Below are 19,389 nucleotides of genomic sequence, written 5' to 3'. Positions count from 1 at the left end.
TATATTCTTTCGATGTAGTACATGCACCCTCCTGTCTATCCTCCTTTAAATGGCGTCTTTCTTCTTTAGGAGGATGCGGATTCCCATCACCCAAAATTGCAACATAATTTCCCTGATCTCACTGGTGATGTTGGTTCTTCTATGCAATTGATGGTAACAAGGGTATAAGGGGAGTGACCATGCAACCAAAAATTTATGGCAATAACATTCCTGAACTAGAGTTCTAAAGCATTGGAAATATTTCTATTTCTCATTTGATTGTCACCAGCATAAGAATCATTGACACATGCTATAACAATATCCAAATTCAAAAGTAGCTCATTGGTTGATGTCACCATATACATGTGATAGTGATGTGTGCGAACACACTAGGACCGCCGGGGAATTTTTTCCCTCTTTAGGATGTTTTTTCCCCCGTGCATTGTATATACGCCCATCACTCTAGGGCTATCTATCTTTCCATTGCACACTAAGAAACACACTCTCAATCGTGTGCCTTGAGCTTCCTTCATCTTCTCCAAGCTATGTGAATTTCTCTGCAACCCTAATTCCAACAATTGGTATTAGAGAAGGTTGCGTCCTCTCGGGTTTAGTCGCCAGCTGCTCCAGCACATGCCTGTTCACTTTCTCCAATTTCAATGAGCTTTGGCAAGCGTTTGCAGGTCAACAAAAATTTCAGGAGATCTCATAGATTTTTTATTCGGGCTCATTTCGGACTCTGTTTCCACTACAAGCAAGTCTGCACATGCAATTTCTTCATTTTGTGTAGCAATTTTGTCAGTGTCGTTTTTTGCATCATAGATGCCTTATAGTCTTCTACGGTTTGTGCTATATAGCACATGTTGTTCCCGTTCGGTTTCTCCTATTTTCGGACAGTTTTCACATCAGGTGTAGCATTTACCATGGCTGACAACAACAACAAAGATGTGTTCAAGATGTTTGTTGCTGAGGACAGGTTGGATGGGGATATTTATCCTATGTGGGCGTCTAGAACATTGTGTCAAAGGGCGTCTGGAACATTGTGCAGGGCATTGATCTACGTCCTGGTTCTGAGGATGTAGGCAATGTTGAGGATGTTGCAGGTCTTGCTGCAAGGATTGCTGCTATTAGAGTTTTTTTGCCTACGGCAGAACAAGCTCGTTGGGAGGTAAAGGATGCGCAGGTTCTTGCATTGATTGTTTTGTCTGTGAAGTGCACCATTGTTCCTCACATCCACACAACAAAATCTGCAAAAAAGGGTTGGGATATTCTAGCAAGTCTTTATGCAAGCCACAATGAGGCTAAATTTTCTGCGTAAAGAGTTGGAGTCGAAGATTATGCATGAGGAAGATGATATGGACACTTTTCTTGCTAGTGTCAAGGCTATCAATGAGCAACTTATTTCTGCGGGTGAAGTCATTTCAGACAGTTCCCTTGTGCAGACTGTTCTTGATGCATTACCAGATTCCTACCAGACACTTGGAGACTGATGACCCAAGGAAATCCTGAAGTTATCAAGTTTGATGCATAATGCACATTGCAGTTGCAAGAGTCACTTTCCAGAAACAATAGGACCATGTAGCGTGCAGTTGAACAGGATTTTATTGCTTCTCAAAGAAAGGGTGGTAACAGGAATGCAACCACTTCTTATGGTTCTGCTACAAGTGGAAAAAATTATGTTCCTAATGCTTCTGCTGGCAGCAATTCGTTTGGAAATTCTAGTGATAAGGGCAAAAAGAAGATGCATTGCCATTATTGTAAAGCTAATGATCACTTGATCAAGTCGTGTCCTAAGTTGAAGGCCAAAGAGGCTAAGAAGAAAGAGGGTGGTTCCACTGCAAATGTTGGCTCCACTACAAATGCATCCATTGTTGAGTCTTCTATGAAAGGAGACTATGTCGTTGATGTTGATGTAGAATGGGCTTTTAGCCCAGAGTGCACTTACAATCCTGCTGTCCATGATGTATGATTGTTAGTTGCTGTAGATTCACATGTGTGGTATTTTGACAGTGGTGCTACAAATCACATTACCTCACATCGTGAATTGTTTACCTCTCTCGAGTCCCTCATGGGAATTCAGTCACTTGTGCCAACAATGCCTCTTATCTTGTTCAGGAAGTTGGAAAGATTGTGCTTACTGCTGCAAATGGCAGTTCTTTCACACTTGTTGATGCACTTTATGTACCTGGGATCAAGAAGAATCTCTTATCTGTATCCGCACTTGCTAGACTTGGACTTGTAGTCAAATTTACGGATGACAGATGTACAGTTCACGATCTTAGTTTTGGTGATGAAATTGTTGTATCTAGCCTTTTGTGCCGTGGGCTGTATAAGCTCACTTTGTATGATAAGTGTGGATAAAATTTTGCAAATGTTGTTGCAGATTCAAGGGTTATTTCAGATGCAAAACTTTGGCATGCACGTTTTGGTAATTTGAATTTTGCGAGTTTGCTACGTTTGCAGAAATTCGATATGGTTGCTTCTTTGACGCCTCTTGAAGCACCTGTCAAACATGTTTGTGAAGGCTGTATTTTGGGTAAGATGCAGTGTTCTAAGTTTCCAAAGGATGGTTCAGTTCGGGCCACATGCAGGTTGCAGCTTGTGCATAGTGATGTTTGTGGGCCTATGCAAACTCCGTCCTTGGGCAATTACCTATACTTTGTGACTTTCATTGATGATTACTCCAGGCATGCATGGGTATTTCCGCTTAAAGCGAAGTCCAAAGATTTATGTGCTTCAAACAATTTCTTGCTATGGCTGAAAATGTCTCGAAATGTACTACGGACACCCTCCGTTCCGATCGAGGCGGGGAGTATATGTCTCATGAATTTAATGCATTTGTGGCTAGTCGTGGGATAAAACACCAATGTACATCGCCTTATACACCTCAGCAAAATGGTGTTGCTGAGAGGAAAAATAGTTCACTGATGGAAATGGCACGATGTATGGTCAAAAGTCAAGCTTTTCCACATTCTTTTTGGCTTGAGGCCATCATGTGTGCCACTTATGTACTTAACAGGTGTCCTACAAAAGATTTGCAGTCTATTACTTCATATGAAGCATGGCATGATAGAAAGCCTTCTATTGAGCACATGTGTGTTTTTGGTTGTTTGACATATGCTTTGGTGCCACAAACACAACGCAGAAAATTTGATGATAAGGCTGTCAAATTTATTTTTGTTGGTTATAGTGCTGAAAGCAAAGGTTACAAGTTATATCATCCACAAACAAAGCGTATTCTGGTTTCACGAGATATAGTGTTTGTGGAAGATTCTGTTCAACCCTTGTTGTCATGTACTAGAGACAGTAATGTAAGCTCACAGGACATTTATGACACTTTGTTGCCTCTTTTCAGTGGTGGAAATATGAATGTAAGTTCCAACGAGGCAAATGTACAGCCTATGGGGGTTTTTGAAAATGTTACAGATCAGCCTATTACTGATGGAGATGTAAATGATGTACTCGATGAGGAAAGGGCTGAAAATGAGCAGGCTAGAAATATGCCAAAATGGCTGGTGCACACTTTGCGTGACACTAAATTGGATGCACCTTTGTCTAGTCTTACTCATTCAGGCTCTCACCATGCATCTTATGCATCAGATTGTTATGCTTTGGCTGTGTCTAGCTTACATGATGTTGAGGAGCTTCTGTCTTTTGATGAAGCACAGAATTCAGAAAACTGGACGACTGCCAGGAAATCAGAATATGATGCACTTATAGAAAATGACACATGGACTTTATGTGATTTTCCTCCTGACAAAAAGGCCATTGGTACGAAGTGGGTTTACAAGTTGAAACGAAAGCCACATGGTGAGATCAATCGCCATAAGGCTCGACTTGTTGCAAAGGGTTATACACAACAAAAAGGCATAGATTATGAAGCGACTTTTGCTCCCACTTGTCGTATGACTACTGTGCATTTTCTATGTGCATTGGAAGCTCATTTTGTTTGGGATGTATATCAATCAGACATTGTTACTGCTTTCTTGAATGGTGACATATTTGAGGAAGTTTATGTAATGCAGCCTCGCGGTTTTGTCATAAAAGGACAAGAGGACAAAGTGTGCAGATATAAGAAGGATTTGTATGGGTAAAAGCAATCTCCTCGTGCTTGGTATGAGAAAGTTGACACTCAATTGGTTAAACGAGGCTTTTGTAACAGTCCAGCAAAAAGCACATTGTCTTTAAAGCGTGAGGGTGATGTACTTCTCATTGTGGTTCTTTATGTCGATGATTTGCTGATCACTGGACTGAATGAGAGACATATTGCTGAATTTAAGGCTGATTTGAATGATTCTTTCAAGATGAAAGATTTGGGGCTGTTGCATCATTACTTGGGTATACAGTTTAAGCTGTGTGGTGGTGGTATTGCCTTGTGTCAGAAAAGTTACATAGAGACATTTCTATGTAAGTTTGGAATTGAGGATTGCAAACCTATTGCCACTCCCATGGAAACAAGTTTGAAGTTGAGTCTACATGATGTTGGTGATCCTGCTGATGTCACTCTTTACCAAACTGTTGTTGGCTACCTCATTTATGTATACAACACAAGGCCAAATATTCAGTTTGCAGTCTCACATGTCAGGAAATTTATGCATAGCGCGCCCAGGGTCTAGGCATTGGTAGGCTGTCAAGAGGATCTTCCGCTACCTTAGTGGCACTTTACATCTTGGCTTGTTTTATCCCAAGGGGGGATCATTGCCGCCAGACTTACATACTTTTTCGGACTCAGATTGGGCTGGTTGTTTTGACACACGAGTGTCCACAAAGTGGTTTTTGTTTCATGATTGGCAGTTCATGTATATCATGGTTGAGCAAGAAGCAACCTAATGTGGCCACTTCGAGTTGTGAGGCTGAGTACACGAAAGTCTTCACAGCTACGGTTGAGTGTGTATGCCTCAGACGCCTTATGGATGATTTGTGTGTTGGACAGGACACTGCCAACACTATCTACACTGACAGTCAAAGCGCATTGGTAGTTGCGAGGAACCCAGTTTTTCATGCTCGCACAAAGGACATTGAGGTGCATTACCACTATGTCAGGGAGAGGCTCTCAGCAGGAGAGATCAGCTTGGCTTATGTGCCAACATAGGACAACCTTGCAGATCTTTTCACAAAGGCATTGTCTCGTGAGAAGCTTGAATCTTTCCGCAAATCTTTGGGCTTACTCCCCTTTGTGGACTGATCATGTCCTTAGGGCATGGCACTTCCCTTTACTCAGGTGCCAGCTCTCGTTCACCGCATCACTCCAGGGGGGATTTGTTACCATATACATGTGGTAGTGATGTGTGTGAACACACTAGGACCGCCGGGGCATTTTTTCCCTCTTTAGGATGTTTTTCCCCCGTGCATTTTATATACGCCCATCACTCTAGGTCTATCTTTCTTTCCATTGCACAGTAAGAAACACACTCTCAATTGTGTGCCTTGAGCTTCCTTCATCTTCTCCAAGCTGTGTGCGTTTCTCTACAACCCTAATTCGAACCGTTGAATAGGGTGTCTTTACATTAGATAAAGTATGACAAACATTTGAGAAAATGGCTCTCTGAAATGTCTTTTGACATTAGTATAGCTAACGTTGGTCGGTGCTACAAAGGGTGCAATTCCAACTCTCAAGGGCAATGGAGCAATTGCGAGATTAGGAGCAGGCAAGGAGAAACATATATGAATGATTGATGTGGTTTTTAGGGCCAAAGGTGTACAGTTGAAGGGTTCAAAGTGAAAAAATGGGAGTGCTAAAAGTGGCCCTTAGTATGGTCTACAAGTTGGTCCAGATAGTTCCTTAAATGGAGCTACAATGTGAAAGAATATGGTAGCTTGAAGTTGAGAGTGGTTTGCAAATCCGTATTTGGTTGAACACTTGCATATGATGGGTCAGAGATGAAGTGAGTGGATGGTCCTGAAGATCTTGTGTTGTGGTGCATGTTGGTATTTTTGGATTGGCAATCAAAGTTCAAACAACCAGATATTGGAGGTTGAAGTTTCAGTAGTGGGAGCTAGTTCTATGTCAATTTGACTGCCTTGGTCAATGTGTCGTATGGGGTTTTTGCAGCCTCTCCAGGGATTGTATGGAAGATATGCGGTATTTGAAGGTGGTAGAAATTGATGGCACGTCAATCAAGGTTTTGAGGATGGCGTCATGTGATTTTTTTAGTCTTGACGGCCTTTGTTTGTGACTTAGCAAGATCCATGGAAGGTTTGTACGGATTGAGGTCAACAACGTAAATTTTTAGTGGGACTTTACAGCTCATACATCGAAGCACTGGGCATAAAATGGTAGGTTGGAAAATTTTCTGGAGAAAAAAACGTTCTTTAGGTTTTTTACAATGATCTTGGAAGCCTTTCAGGGCATGTGGGATGAGTGTCTGTATAGTTGTTGTCATATTGTGGAAATCATTTTTTGGATAAAACTGTAGTTTTTGAAGGTTTTTATGAGAGGAGTGGATGTTGTGAGTACCTTGATCAATAAAGAGCATCTATGTGTGTTTTGGAGTATGTTCCCAATCCCCCTCCTATCCATCTTCTAGTGCCCCAACGGATGGCAAAGATAAAAGATGATATGACAGATTACAAGATGAAGAAAAGGCATAATGAATTTTTTTAGAATCAGCTTTCTACACCAATTTGTATCTGATGTGCAACCATATGAAGTGAAGTAGAAGCTAGATGGTTCGAAGTAAAGCTTGGACGGAGATTTCAAGCATTTGAGTGGGAATTTAAAGCCCTTTGGACATAGTTCATAGATCTCTCTCTTTCCCTCATTCCCTCTTTGTCTATTTCCCTCTCTCACAGTATCTATCTCTTTGTTAGCAGCAAGCTAACTCGGATACCATTTTTTGAAGCTTTTCTTGTCAAAAAATTTATTATTTTGATGAATCGGGAATATTGTAACTCCTACTTTTCAGATAAACTTTGTAATTGATGAGCCGGGGCTACAAGCTTCCTGATTGTATCAACCCCTCTTCAGTTAGAGCTCTCAGATTATTAGTTTTGACCACCAAAAACCTTGGCTAAGGTATAAAAACCAATTTTTGTAAGTTTTTTATAAGTTTTGGATAATGAAATACACAGCGTGAGCTAACGACGCTCACTTCTCTCCTTCTCGTGCTTGCTAATCCCTCCTCAATTGTCACATTGTAGTTGCGTATGTTGCGTTGCAATCGCAGGTAAGAGCTATACGCATTGACGTAAGCATTTCACGGTATTGTAGCTTTTGGTGTCGCCCACCACGACCTAACTTCATCATAAGTAGGAATTTAATCTTTAAAATAAAAAACTAAGTATAGGTGGGGTATTGGGGCATCATTGCTAAGGATTTAGACGCATTTTGGGTCGAAAACGACTAGTTCAAAAACTCATTACAGTTAATAATCTTGATTTTTTCACTTGAACTAAAGCAATATTTGAGACCATCAGCATGTGTGCTTAGGTCTTATAAACATGTTTTAGAAGTTTCGTAACGTTAGGATGTCGTTTGGTGCTGTAACACATGTGATTTGTTTGCCGATGAGCGAATAGCTTTTGGTGATTTCAGTCAATTGAGTGTAGCCTGAGTTAGATGCGAGTTGTTTGTTGTTTTCCAAGATACTGACAGCCTCTTGTAGCCTCTATGTACTAGTTGAGTTAGCTTCGTCCCACGGATTGACAATTGTATTCGTGGTTCTCGCTATTTCTGCAATAAGATAGGAGTGAGGTTAGATACCCGTCCCACGTTTGGCATCGCTGTCAGGGATCGAAGAGGCCTAAACTAGGAAAAAACACGAGCGTCTTGTGAAGTTATCCTTTAACTTCCTCTAGGACCTCCTAGAGTCAAAACTTTATTTTTAAAACCGCATAGCTTAAGATTGTCGTCTTTTGCTGTGTAGAGATAGCTTGGAAGTAAGTCGTACTTGCTAAGTACCTTTAGGATTGTAGGATTGTAGAATTAAATTAGGGTGTTGAGAATGATTGATGGACAAGAAAAGTTTTTAGATCAAGACTTAGAAAACCATTAAAAACAAGAAAATGAGTGTTTGTGGACACTTTCCACAACCCCATTGCAGTAGAACCTAGGAGTAGGGTAAGTAGAATCTGAGGTGGATTTCAAGACATTGCTCTCTCCAAAAGAATCATTTATAAGTTGTTATGTGAAGTTACAAGATTTCAGGTCTACGGCTAGAAATAGCACCAAAAGATTGTCAACCACTCAATCAGACTATAGAGTATGCTTTAAAAGTTGTAAGAACTAGTGGATAAGCTCAAGGACACATTGAGGTAAAAATTTCAAGAGTTTATAAAAACTCAGATTCTTGACATTCTAGGCCAATTTAAGTTTTGACTTGACTCAAAGGCTTGAAATAGCTCATGAAAAGACTTTCCAAGAAAAAAGTTCAAAAAAGTGTTCATTTTAGGCCAAAAGTAAATAATCTTGATTATTTACTTTCAACTTAAAAGTGACCAAGGTTGATACCAGAAACTCTATGCATGTGTACAAACATCTTTTGTAAAGGCCCATAGAATTTGGATCACCAAACTGACCAAAAACTAAGTAAAAACTAAATTCTGTACTGACTTTTGAGAACTTGAGTGTAAATTGGGAAACTTTTGTTCAAACCAAGTGAAACTTGACTTGTAGTCTTATATTGATGTGATAGAAAAGGGTACATGCTCAGTTGACAAAAAAGATGAAAAAATTTATCAGTAGGAGTAAATAATCGTGATTATTTACTTCTAACCCATTTTTCAACTTTTTTGACCAAGTTCGCATACCACTAGTTTTATCATGCTATACTAAGCCCACAGTCAAATTTGGTAAGATTTGAATCATTGGATTGAAAATTGTGGCCAAATTTGCAAAGTGAATCTGGAGACATAAAATTGTTGACCATTTGAACAAAAATTATCCAAATTTGATGAAACTTGGCTAGGGAGCTTAAATTAAGCTGCTTAACCGATCTGTGTCAAGATTGTTGCAAAAACTTGCAAAAAATAGCAGGAGTAAATAATTGCGATTATTTACATCTACTACAAAAATAAATATTCTTGTACATTTGAGTATACCACAGGGTCAACCATATCAAGTAGACCATAAAAATCAATTTTGGTGAAAATTGGATCATAAAAGTGAGACTTAAGCCAGATTCTTGAAAAATGAGTCTACGGACACGATATAGCTGATAACTTGAACAAATTTTGTTCAAACTTAGTCAAACTTGTCCAGAGATCTTAACAAGCTGCATACTTGGCAAATAAAGCCAAAAAGTGCAAAAATTTGAGAAAAGTAAATAATCACAATTATTTCCTACTACTACACAAAGACACCATTTTTGACTTTTGAACTTGTATAATGCTAGACCAACATAACACAAGGCCACCACGTAATTTTGGGTTCAATCAAAACCAAATTAGTACATGTTCACTAAGTTTTCATGTTGCATATTAGTCCTTTGGCTTTTTGCAAAAGTGAAATCTGAAAGTCTCAATTGCTAACTCACTTAGCTCGATTTGAAGTGATACAAATAGATCAGTCACAATAGTTAGCAAGAATTGTAGAGTCTTTTTGAAAGAATAGCTAACTTGATTAAAACTGATACAAGAATCAGGTCACAGACAAGGAATTGAAAGCTTGATAGAGGTTGCAATCAAGACAAGTGGAAGAAGTTTACAACAAGTCAATCTGATGGTAAGTACTCTATCCAGGGCTTCACAAATCTATATAAACCTTAGATCTGGTCGTATACTAGAAAATCAAGGCATATTTGGAGAGACCTCTAGTAGAGTATCCACCAAAGGAAGTGAAAATCAAGACAATCCCTTGCACACTATCCTTGAAGAAGTCTCAGACACTTCTTCAGAATCAACATCTAAAATGTCTTCCTATTCAACTCATTCAAAAACCGGAATGGCAGTGCGATATGAACACACACTCTCTTTTTATAAGACTAATCGCCACGGAGATTAGGTTTAGCTAGATCCTAATGAAGAGTATGGAATTCTCATTCATGACCATGACATAGATTTTGAAGAGGAAATCAGGACAAACAAACAAGGAAAAATGTACATGGATAGAAATGAAACTCAGTATTTATAAATTGAAAACCCTGACGTGATAGACAAATGGGGGTTAGAAGTAAATACCATAATTCTAGATATGGCAGCAAAAGAAGGACCATCAACTTTAGAATTCGAAGGATACGATCAAGTTGATTTGAAGCCTTTGAAACGATGTAGTATGGATAATACTAGGATCGAAGTCTATTGTTGGAAGGATAGAAACGTCAAAGATCTCCTATGGAGTTCTCAGGCCAATTCAGGACAGCTAACACCCATTAAGATCATTTATATCTTCAAAATCAAAGACAAGGGATCAATAGATCTACCAACCTACCTGTTTAGGGATTGTTATAAAAATAACTTTGTTATGATGACTCATGAGGAGGCGGAACAAACCAAATACCATGGGTACTCCATAATGGATTGGATATTGGGCCAAGGACAAAAAACGATTCCAAGAGATGAACTCCATGAAAGATATTTAGAGAGTAATGTTAAGAAACTAGAAACTACCTCATCACGAAGAAAACCGGGTGACACTAAAGCCAATCCACAGCTACATGAGTCACTATTTCCAATATACTAATTTGAAGGACTCAAAATAGTGATGGGGGCTTTTCACAAGCCAAGCTCCCATACCCCTCTTCTCTCGTCCCCACCCCATGAAAACCCCCGTCTTAGGGAGGGAGTGATAAAAGGCATTGGAAAAAGTAAGAAAAAAATAAAGTATGATTATGTAAATATATAAGAAAGGTAAAATAGGCCACCTCATGCCTGCGGGGTAGCCCATCCCCACCTTGCCTCCTTTTTCTTCACTGTTCCCCCGCCGTGTGTCCCTTTTCCTCTCCTCCACTCAAAAGGTCAACCCCCTCTCTCTTCCCTTTGTCCTTTCTCATTTCTCTCTCCCCTCAAGCTACCCCACCTCTCACCAATAATGAATTATAACTCACCAATAATGCACCAACTCACATGCAACTTACCCTATCTTCAGATATAGTATACCCCACCCCCTCTTTCTCTCTCCTATCATATCCCATGACCCAAATACCCCCCTCTCTCTCTAAAGGGAGCCATGTCTCTTGTCTTGTAGCTAAATAACCTCCCCCACACTCACACACACTCAGTTTCACTGAAAAAGGTGTCCACAGACCCATCCCCACCCGGTGGTTACCTGATTTTTCTCGTGTTCACACACATCTGCACACAGATTCACCTCTGAACACACTCCCCTCTCTCCCCTCTTGTAATTACTTTATTCTCCATGTCGCCTCTCACTTTTTTTCATCAACCCATCTCTCTCTCTTAGTCTCTCTCTCATGAGACTGCTGTTCTGGCACATATACACACAGCCAGACAAGTGGGGCCCACAGTCACATGGCCTATGTAGATAATGATTTCTTCATTTCTAAATTCTAGAATTTCTCCCTCCCTCCTCCCCTATATAAAGAGGGGTCACCATCACACAACATCACCAAAGAACACACTATGCACTGTGTGTGCCTAGTGCACACACACACACCCACACCATCACCATCACCGCAATCACCATGCTTTTCTTGAGCATGACCTCTACACCCTTGGCTATGGAAGATGAAGGGCAACTAAATGAAGGATGATGGCCATAATCCTCGTGCGAGTCTTCGCCATCAACTCCCACCTATCCGCCATGTGCTCTACCTCTCTCTCCCTTCTCATTCCCCTACCCTATGGTCCCCATTTCATCTCCTAATTCTCTAAATAAAGCTTGAGGTTTTGTGAGTATGTTTTCTTGCAATGTTTTGCCCATGTGAGGTGTGCGGAATCGCCACCTAGTCTTGTGTTTTGGAGTGAGCTTGTGTATGTGTGAAGGGTGTGCGGATTCGCCATCCTTTTGTGATGCCTAAGTACTAAGCCGCTATACCCCCTCCCTCACTCTCTCTCTCTCTCTCTCTCTTTCTCTCTCTCACTTGATCTCATTCCCTTTCCTTTTCATCATTACTCCCAAGCATCCATCTCTCTTGGATGAAAACTTTGTTATGGTGGTGTGTTGTTTGCGTCCTAGCCGTTGAAGCTAGGTGGTGCCCCCTGTTTGCTTTACCATGATAGGCTCAAGGCGCGCCATTCGGTCCTCGGTGTTTTAGAGGCCGTCGGGGTTCAGGGTTCGCTTTGCTCCCGTCATTTGGTGCCCCCACTGAGGATCTTTTCATGAAACCCTTCAGTTTACAAGACTGAAACCCTTAAACTATTGTGAATGGATGAATGGCTAGCAGGATTTGCTAATTGGACGAGAGAAGAAGAAGAGCTCCAAGCACAACTAGACGAACTTCGCATCTCAATCGAAGCTCGAGTGCCAGGCGTAACGGTAATCGATTTGCAGTGGGAGAGTCAACCAACACGCCAAACCCAGTGGATATACATAGGCCAAGTTCCAAGAAGAAGAAGGAGAAGGTCGAAACCATGTCCGCAACCTACAACCAACCCACAACAACAAAATGGAAGGAGCTCTACACAATAGAGAATCAACACTATTCTACTTTGAGAATCGGGTAACTCAAATCACCGAGGTAATTATCACAGTCAGTTTTCAAGTCGCACCTGATGCTGCAGCACAGATAACGGAAGCATTGGCTCACACTCTCACTAGAGAAACTAGGGATCTACTGAGTTTGTTTCAGGAAAGAACACCACCATCTCCCACAAGCTTGGACAGTGACTAAGCACCTCTAAGCTTCACATGAATCAGTACAACCTACCTCAAGACAGATCACACATACCAACACGTGTACGCTCAATCAAGGTAATACTGGATTTGAAGGCTCACTACCAGCACGTCATTGACACCATGCTGGGTGGGGAGCGGTTTTTGGAGGTTCTGGCATCAGATCAACCATTTGTCTTACCTTTGGTACAAGGCAATGTACCGTTTGAAGTTTTAATCTATGTCCTAGTATAAGAGGGTATACACGCCTCCTTGTAAAGAAGAAAAAAACTTTTGCAAGTTAAGCAGTGTGTCTTTCTAGCTCTCTCTCAGTAATCATGGCAAGTGTAGCATTTCCAACATGTAAAGGAAAGAAGGGGGAGGATTTGGTAACAGACTTCCTAGATGGCTTTGAAGTAGCATGTGTAGTGAGCAACAAAGATACGAATGAATCCCGGGTTAGAATATTTAAGCATCTCATGAAGCTAGAAGCTAGATCATGGTACAATGCACTTCCACAAGCAACCAAGGATGACTGGGAACCCTTAAAAACCGCTTTTAAGAGGCGCTTTGGGGGAGGTACCACTTCAGAAAAGTTGTGGGACAAGTTGAGAGACTTGAAGCAGGAGGGTCTTTTAGAATATGCCACCTATGAGTCCAAATTTGTGGATTTGTGGGAACGGTGGGTTGAGTCACTGGCAAGGGGGGAAGACGCACCCGATTTCCTAAAAAAAGATCGGTTCATGCATGGCTTATGGCCGCTTCTCAAGGAGAAGGTGAAAGGTAGATTCTCGGCTACGTACGAGTTAGCCGTTGAGATTGCTCGCCTTAAGGACAAGAAGCTGCGAATGAAAGCCAAAGAAACCGAGTCAACAGAAGCAGGAACATCACGTCGACCAGCAACTATGACAACCACCATTCCACCACCACCACCGGCTCTTGGGGTAAGAGATGACCAACAAGATATGTTGGCCCATATTACTGACCAACTGCAGAATTTGTCTGTCCACTTAATACAACAAGGGAGGAGTCAAGAAAGAGATCAAGACCATGGAAGAGCACGACGACAAAACAGGGAGTATCATTGCTACAACTGCGGAGAAGACGGTCACGGTATGTACTACTGTCCCAAACCACGACAAAACTATAATAGAGGAGGTAGGAGGAACCAATTGTCACCCCCTAGAGAAAGAACACCCCCACCCTGAGCACCACCCCCACCAACACAAGTTCTACGTCCACCCCAGACACCACTACAAGCATCCATTCCACCTCTTCCACCAGCCCCACCACCTGATCGCCCTGTAAACATCATAAGGCTAGCAGAGAAAGTAAAAGCCGTAGTAGTAGATCCACCCAGAGCAAAGGAGAGGGACAAGGGTAAGGAGAAGGTAACCTTTTTAGAACCACTTGAAGCCATGACTGTGAAAAGAGCTAGGAGGGAGAAAGCTACACAATCAAATGATGAGAGAAGCATGAGAGGAGAAACTAGCAAGAGGCCATCCAGGCCACGACGGAAATTGGGCATCACCGACTTCCAGCTAGGGGAAAGGTCTAAGCCCTATGATCTAACATTGGATGTGGCAGAGCAAGGACCGAAGATAACATGGCCACAACTGCTACATCTTGTACCTAAAGTAAGGCGACACAGGACTGGGGTACTGGCCTTCTACGCATGACCGGTAAGAAAGGGGAGACGATCTACTACGACATGAGGATTGGCAAGCAGAAGCAAATGAATCTGGAAAGATCGGCAGATGAAACCACTAGCGAATCTTCTAGTTCTGAGGAGGAGACCACATCCACCGACGAAAGTGACAGTTCCATTGATGTGATGGGTATCATTATGAAGGATCCACAAAGGGTAAGCACCACTGGTGATCCATCACTAAAAGGGAAACCCAATGAAGAGGAGAGAAAATCACCTGGCCTAGGAGGAAGTAGGTTGAAGGGTATGTTGTCTACGGAATTAACACTTGAGGAGAAAGATAGTTTTTTGCAAATGTTGATGGGATTTCCTAACCTGTTCATTGAAAACTATGAAAGAATCACAGGCATTACAGTGGTGGAACATCATATTAAGCTGAAGGAAGGGGTAAAACCAGTTGTGCAAAAGCTATGACGATTGGGGGTCATACAAGAAAAGGCACTCTTGGCCGAGGTAAGGAAACTGCTGGAGGCGGGATTCATCTATTCTGTAGAAAACTCAGAATGGGTGTCACCCGTAGTGGTGACGCCTAAAAAGAATGGTAAGTGGAGGGTCTGTGTTGACTACAAACCACTAAATGCAGCTACAAAGAGAGACCACTTTCCTCTCCCTTTCTTGGATGAAATTCTGAATGAAGTAGCGGGTTTTGAATGCTATACCGTCTGTGATGGTTATTCTGGATACTTTCAAATACGCATAGCCTTGGAAGATCAGCTAAAAACCACTTTTATCATGCCATGGGGTTGTTTTGCATACAGGGTTATGCCATTTGGTCTCACAAATGCACCTACCACATTCCAAAGATATGTCACATATGTTTTTCAATCGTTCTTTAGAACATCTATAAGAGTGTTCATTGATGATTTTTGTATATATAGCTCCCGTATTTCACATTTAGAAAAGGTAACTGAAGGTTTGGCCAGGTTGCAGAGCCTAGGCGGGCAATTAAATGTGGATAAATGTCACATTGGGGAGAGTAAAGTCATTCTACTAGGCCATGAAATTTCAGCAAGAGGTATCAACGCCGACCCAAGTAAGGTGTCCGCACTCATAGCCCTACCTTCACCAACGACCGCACGTCAACTGGTCTCTTTTCTACAGAAGGTGAGGTATTTAAGTAGATTCATACATCTACTATCACAACTTGTTCTACCACTGCAACAACTCACTCAAAGATCAACTTTCACTTGGGATGAGGAATGTGAACATCACTACAACAAGGTAAAGGAGGTCTTAGCCACTCTGCCAACTATCTCACCACCTAAGTGGGATGAAAAATTCTATGTCACCTCAAGTGTTGGTGATGACTCATTGGGGGATGTCCTACTCCAAAAGGATACGACGACATCTTTCATGAGGCCAATCTACTTCTCTAGTCGAATGATGAAAGCAGGAGAGAAAGGTTTCACCCATGTGGAACACTTAGTCCTAGCTCTTAGATTTGCAACTACAAAGTTGAGGTCATATTTGCTGCCTAAGAAATTTGTGATTCTAACCACGGATGAAATATTTCCCTATGTTGTACAACACATGGATGTGTCTGCTAGAATTACTAAATGGCTAGTTCGTCTGCAAGAGTTTGACTACACGGTACAGGTAGAAAGCACGACAAGGGCAAGTTTGGGGGGACTCGTGACCTACCAAGTCTTTGAAGGGAAGGAGAAGCAATCTAAGGAAGGAGAAGTCCGATTACCTCCAGTACCACCGATGGTAGAAGGAGCATACTCTCTCTACTTTGATGGAGCCTACAAGCGAGCGTCCGACAAAGCAGCTGCATGCATAGTGGTCTTTGATGACAAAGGGACAAAGGTATTTTCGTTGGGCCAATTGTTAGATTCACATTCTAACAATGAAGCTGAGTATGCAGCACTAACCAAGGGTCTACAATGGTGTGTCTCGCAAGGTGTACAACACCTTAATGTATTTGGGGATGCTCTACTTCTGGTAAGGCAAGTAAATGGAGCATGGACATGCAAGAATCCTAGTTTAAGGACTCACTTAAGTGGTGTAAAAACCTTATTGGGTAAGTTTGAAGAAGTTCAAATACACCATATCCCAAGGGCTCAAAACCAAGAAGCAGATGCCCTAGCAAGTGAAAGACTACAGGAAGTGGTGGTTGGAGCAATAAAACTAAAGCTCCCTCTATTTCAAGGCAGTGATGCCTTGCCTGACATCATGCATTTTTTGGAAACAGGGGAATGCCCATTAGATTTAACAAAGAGACAGAAGCAATGGCTGACGCGGAAGGCCACAAGGTATCGACTCATCAATGATGGTTTGTACTGTAAGGATAAGGACCAAATACTCAGGAAGGTCCCTCTCTCTCACGAAATCACGGGAGTAATTGCCAGCTCTCACGACGGGGTTTGTGGTGGTCACTTTGCCCTAGACATAACAAGTAGGAAAATCTTGCAGGCAGGCTTCATATGGCCTAGCCTCAACCGTGATGTACACCACTGGTGCAAAACATGTAAGTTGTGTCAAAAGGCCAGCACTAGGTCACTTATGCCTGAACCACAAACACCTATTCTCTCATATGGCCCATTTGAAAAATGGGGTATCGATGCCATTGGGCCATTACCTAGGGCCAACTCAGGAAAATTCTACATTATCATGGGGGTCGACTACATGACTAGATGGGCAGAGGCTACAACCACCACTAGAATCACAGCGGTAGAGGTAGCTAAATTTATCTACGAGCACATATGCTGTAGGTTTGGCACACCTTTAGAGATCATCTCTGATAGAGGGCCAAGTTTCAGAGCAGACTTGGTAGGAGAATTAATGCAGAAACTGGGCATTACAAGGAGGCACTCTTCACCATATTACCCTCAATGTAATGGCCTAGTTGAAAAGGTAAATGGAATGGTTTCTAAAATTATTACCAAGCAGGTAAACAATCATCCTGGAGACTGGGATAAGTATCTACTACCAGCTTTATGGGCCTACAGAACTTCATTTCGTACATCCTTGGGATTCACACCGTATCATCTGGTATTTGGTAAGGAAGCAATCTTGCCCATTGAAGTGCTACTACAAAGTCTCAGAGTAATGGCAAGCCAGCTTCAACAGCCCAACATGCATTTGAGAGATCACATCATCAACTTGGAAAGACTGCAGCTGGACAGAGAAAAAGCAATAAATTATTATGCAGCACGAGCAGAGCATAGACGGATTAGTTTTAACGAGCATCTCCGGAAAAAAGAATTGAAGAAAGGAATGTTGGTGCTCCGCTACGACAATCGCTTCGACACGCGCAAGGATAAGAAACTCCTACTCCGATGGGAAGGTCCTTTCACCATCAGGAAAAAGTATGCCAATGGAAGCTACCAGCTTATGGAGGCTGCTGGAAAACTTCATAAAACCAGGGTAAATGGTTGGCGACTTAAACCTTATTTTCTTCGATTTGACCAAGCTCCACCTATTGACATTCCAGATGAGGACACACCATCAGCCGCCACCTCCAACGATAATGATCAAACAGATGAGCTAGAGACATGAATGCCTCTAGCCAAAAGGGGAGGGCTAATGATGGGGGCTTTTCACAAGCCAAGCTCCCATACCCCTCTTCTCTCGTCCCCACCCCATGAAAACCCCCCTCTTAGGGAGGGAGTGATAAAAGGCATTGGAGAAAGTAAGAAAAAAATAAAGTATGATTATGTAAATATATAAGAAAGGTAAAATAGGCCACCTCATGCCTGCGGGGTAGCCCATCCCCACCTTGCCTCCTTTTTCTTCACTGTTCCCCCGCCGTGTGTCCCTTTTCCTCTCCTCCACTCAAAAGGTCAACCCCCTCTCTCTTACCTTTGTCCTTTCTCCTTTCTCTCTCCCCTCAAGCTACCCCACCTCTCACCAATAATGCATTATAACTCACCAATAATGCACCAAGTCACATGCAACTTACCCTATCTTCCAAAATAGTATACCCCACCCCCTCTTTCTCTCTCCTATCATATCCCATGACCCAAATACCCCCCTCTCTCTCTAAAGGGTGCCATGTCTCTTGTCTTGTAGCTAAATAACCTCCCCCACACTCACACACACTCAGTTTCACTGAAAAAGGTGCCCACAGACCCATCCCCACCCGGTGGTTACCTGATTTTTCTCGTGTTCACACACATCTGCACACAGATTCACCTCTGAAATTTCTTAAATTCAGCTCCCGAAACTCTTTTGGTACCTGGAAGATTAGGCATTGACACAGTGTCGAGAGGCACCGCATACCTAGCTAGGTATGATTGGGGGCATGGGACCACCGGCCCTCCCACCGTGCCGGTGGTCCCTTGCCCCTAATTGTACCTAGCTAGGTATGTGGTGCCTCCCTGACAGAAGCTCATGACGTTGAGGTAAGTCACAACGTGGGAATTATTGTGAGAATTTGTCCAAAACTTCTTGTGTGTGGATCGGGGACCCTCCTAATAACCATACACAATTCCGATCCGTGCATTCTGAAACGGGATAATAGGAGATATTCTTTCACACTTTCAAACTTTTTTCTCAAATTTCAGATTTCAGGCAGGTTATTTTCTTTTTCTTCTCTTGCTACTAAGGGGATGCCCACACGGAGGGGAGTAATCGTTATGGATTACCCCTCCCTCCATCCACTGCCCACTAAGGCACCTCAAAAGGGTGCAGTTATAATTATGCATGGTTGTTACCTCCATCCCTTTTCAAGTGGGCACGAGTGAGCCTGTCAAATCAGTGTCTTTTGTCTAATCCTACGAATTCGTAAGGGGTTGGGTTCCTAATCGGCATTATTGAGTCATCAAGCAATAACCCTTTAGTTTTGCAGCAATATAACCTATCCTCTAGGGGACCCCCACTATCCACATGAGAAGGGGTAACACTATTGAGTTACTCCCCTCCCCTCAAGTAACTACACTTCAAAGAGGTGTTGTTAAAATTTTCTCCTTGTTAGCTCGCAACCCCCTCCTCCCCGCCCCCTCATGTGGGGCACATTATGAGAGAGGGACACCCTACGTACCCCCCACAT

The sequence above is a fragment of the Adiantum capillus-veneris genome, chromosome 26, assembly GCF_014529385.1.
Source record: "Adiantum capillus-veneris isolate H3 chromosome 26, ASM1452938v2, whole genome shotgun sequence".
Lineage (NCBI taxonomy): Eukaryota > Viridiplantae > Streptophyta > Polypodiopsida > Polypodiales > Pteridaceae > Adiantum > Adiantum capillus-veneris.
The sequence above is the reverse complement of the archived record's forward strand: the minus strand, read 5'-3'. Positions refer to the sequence as shown.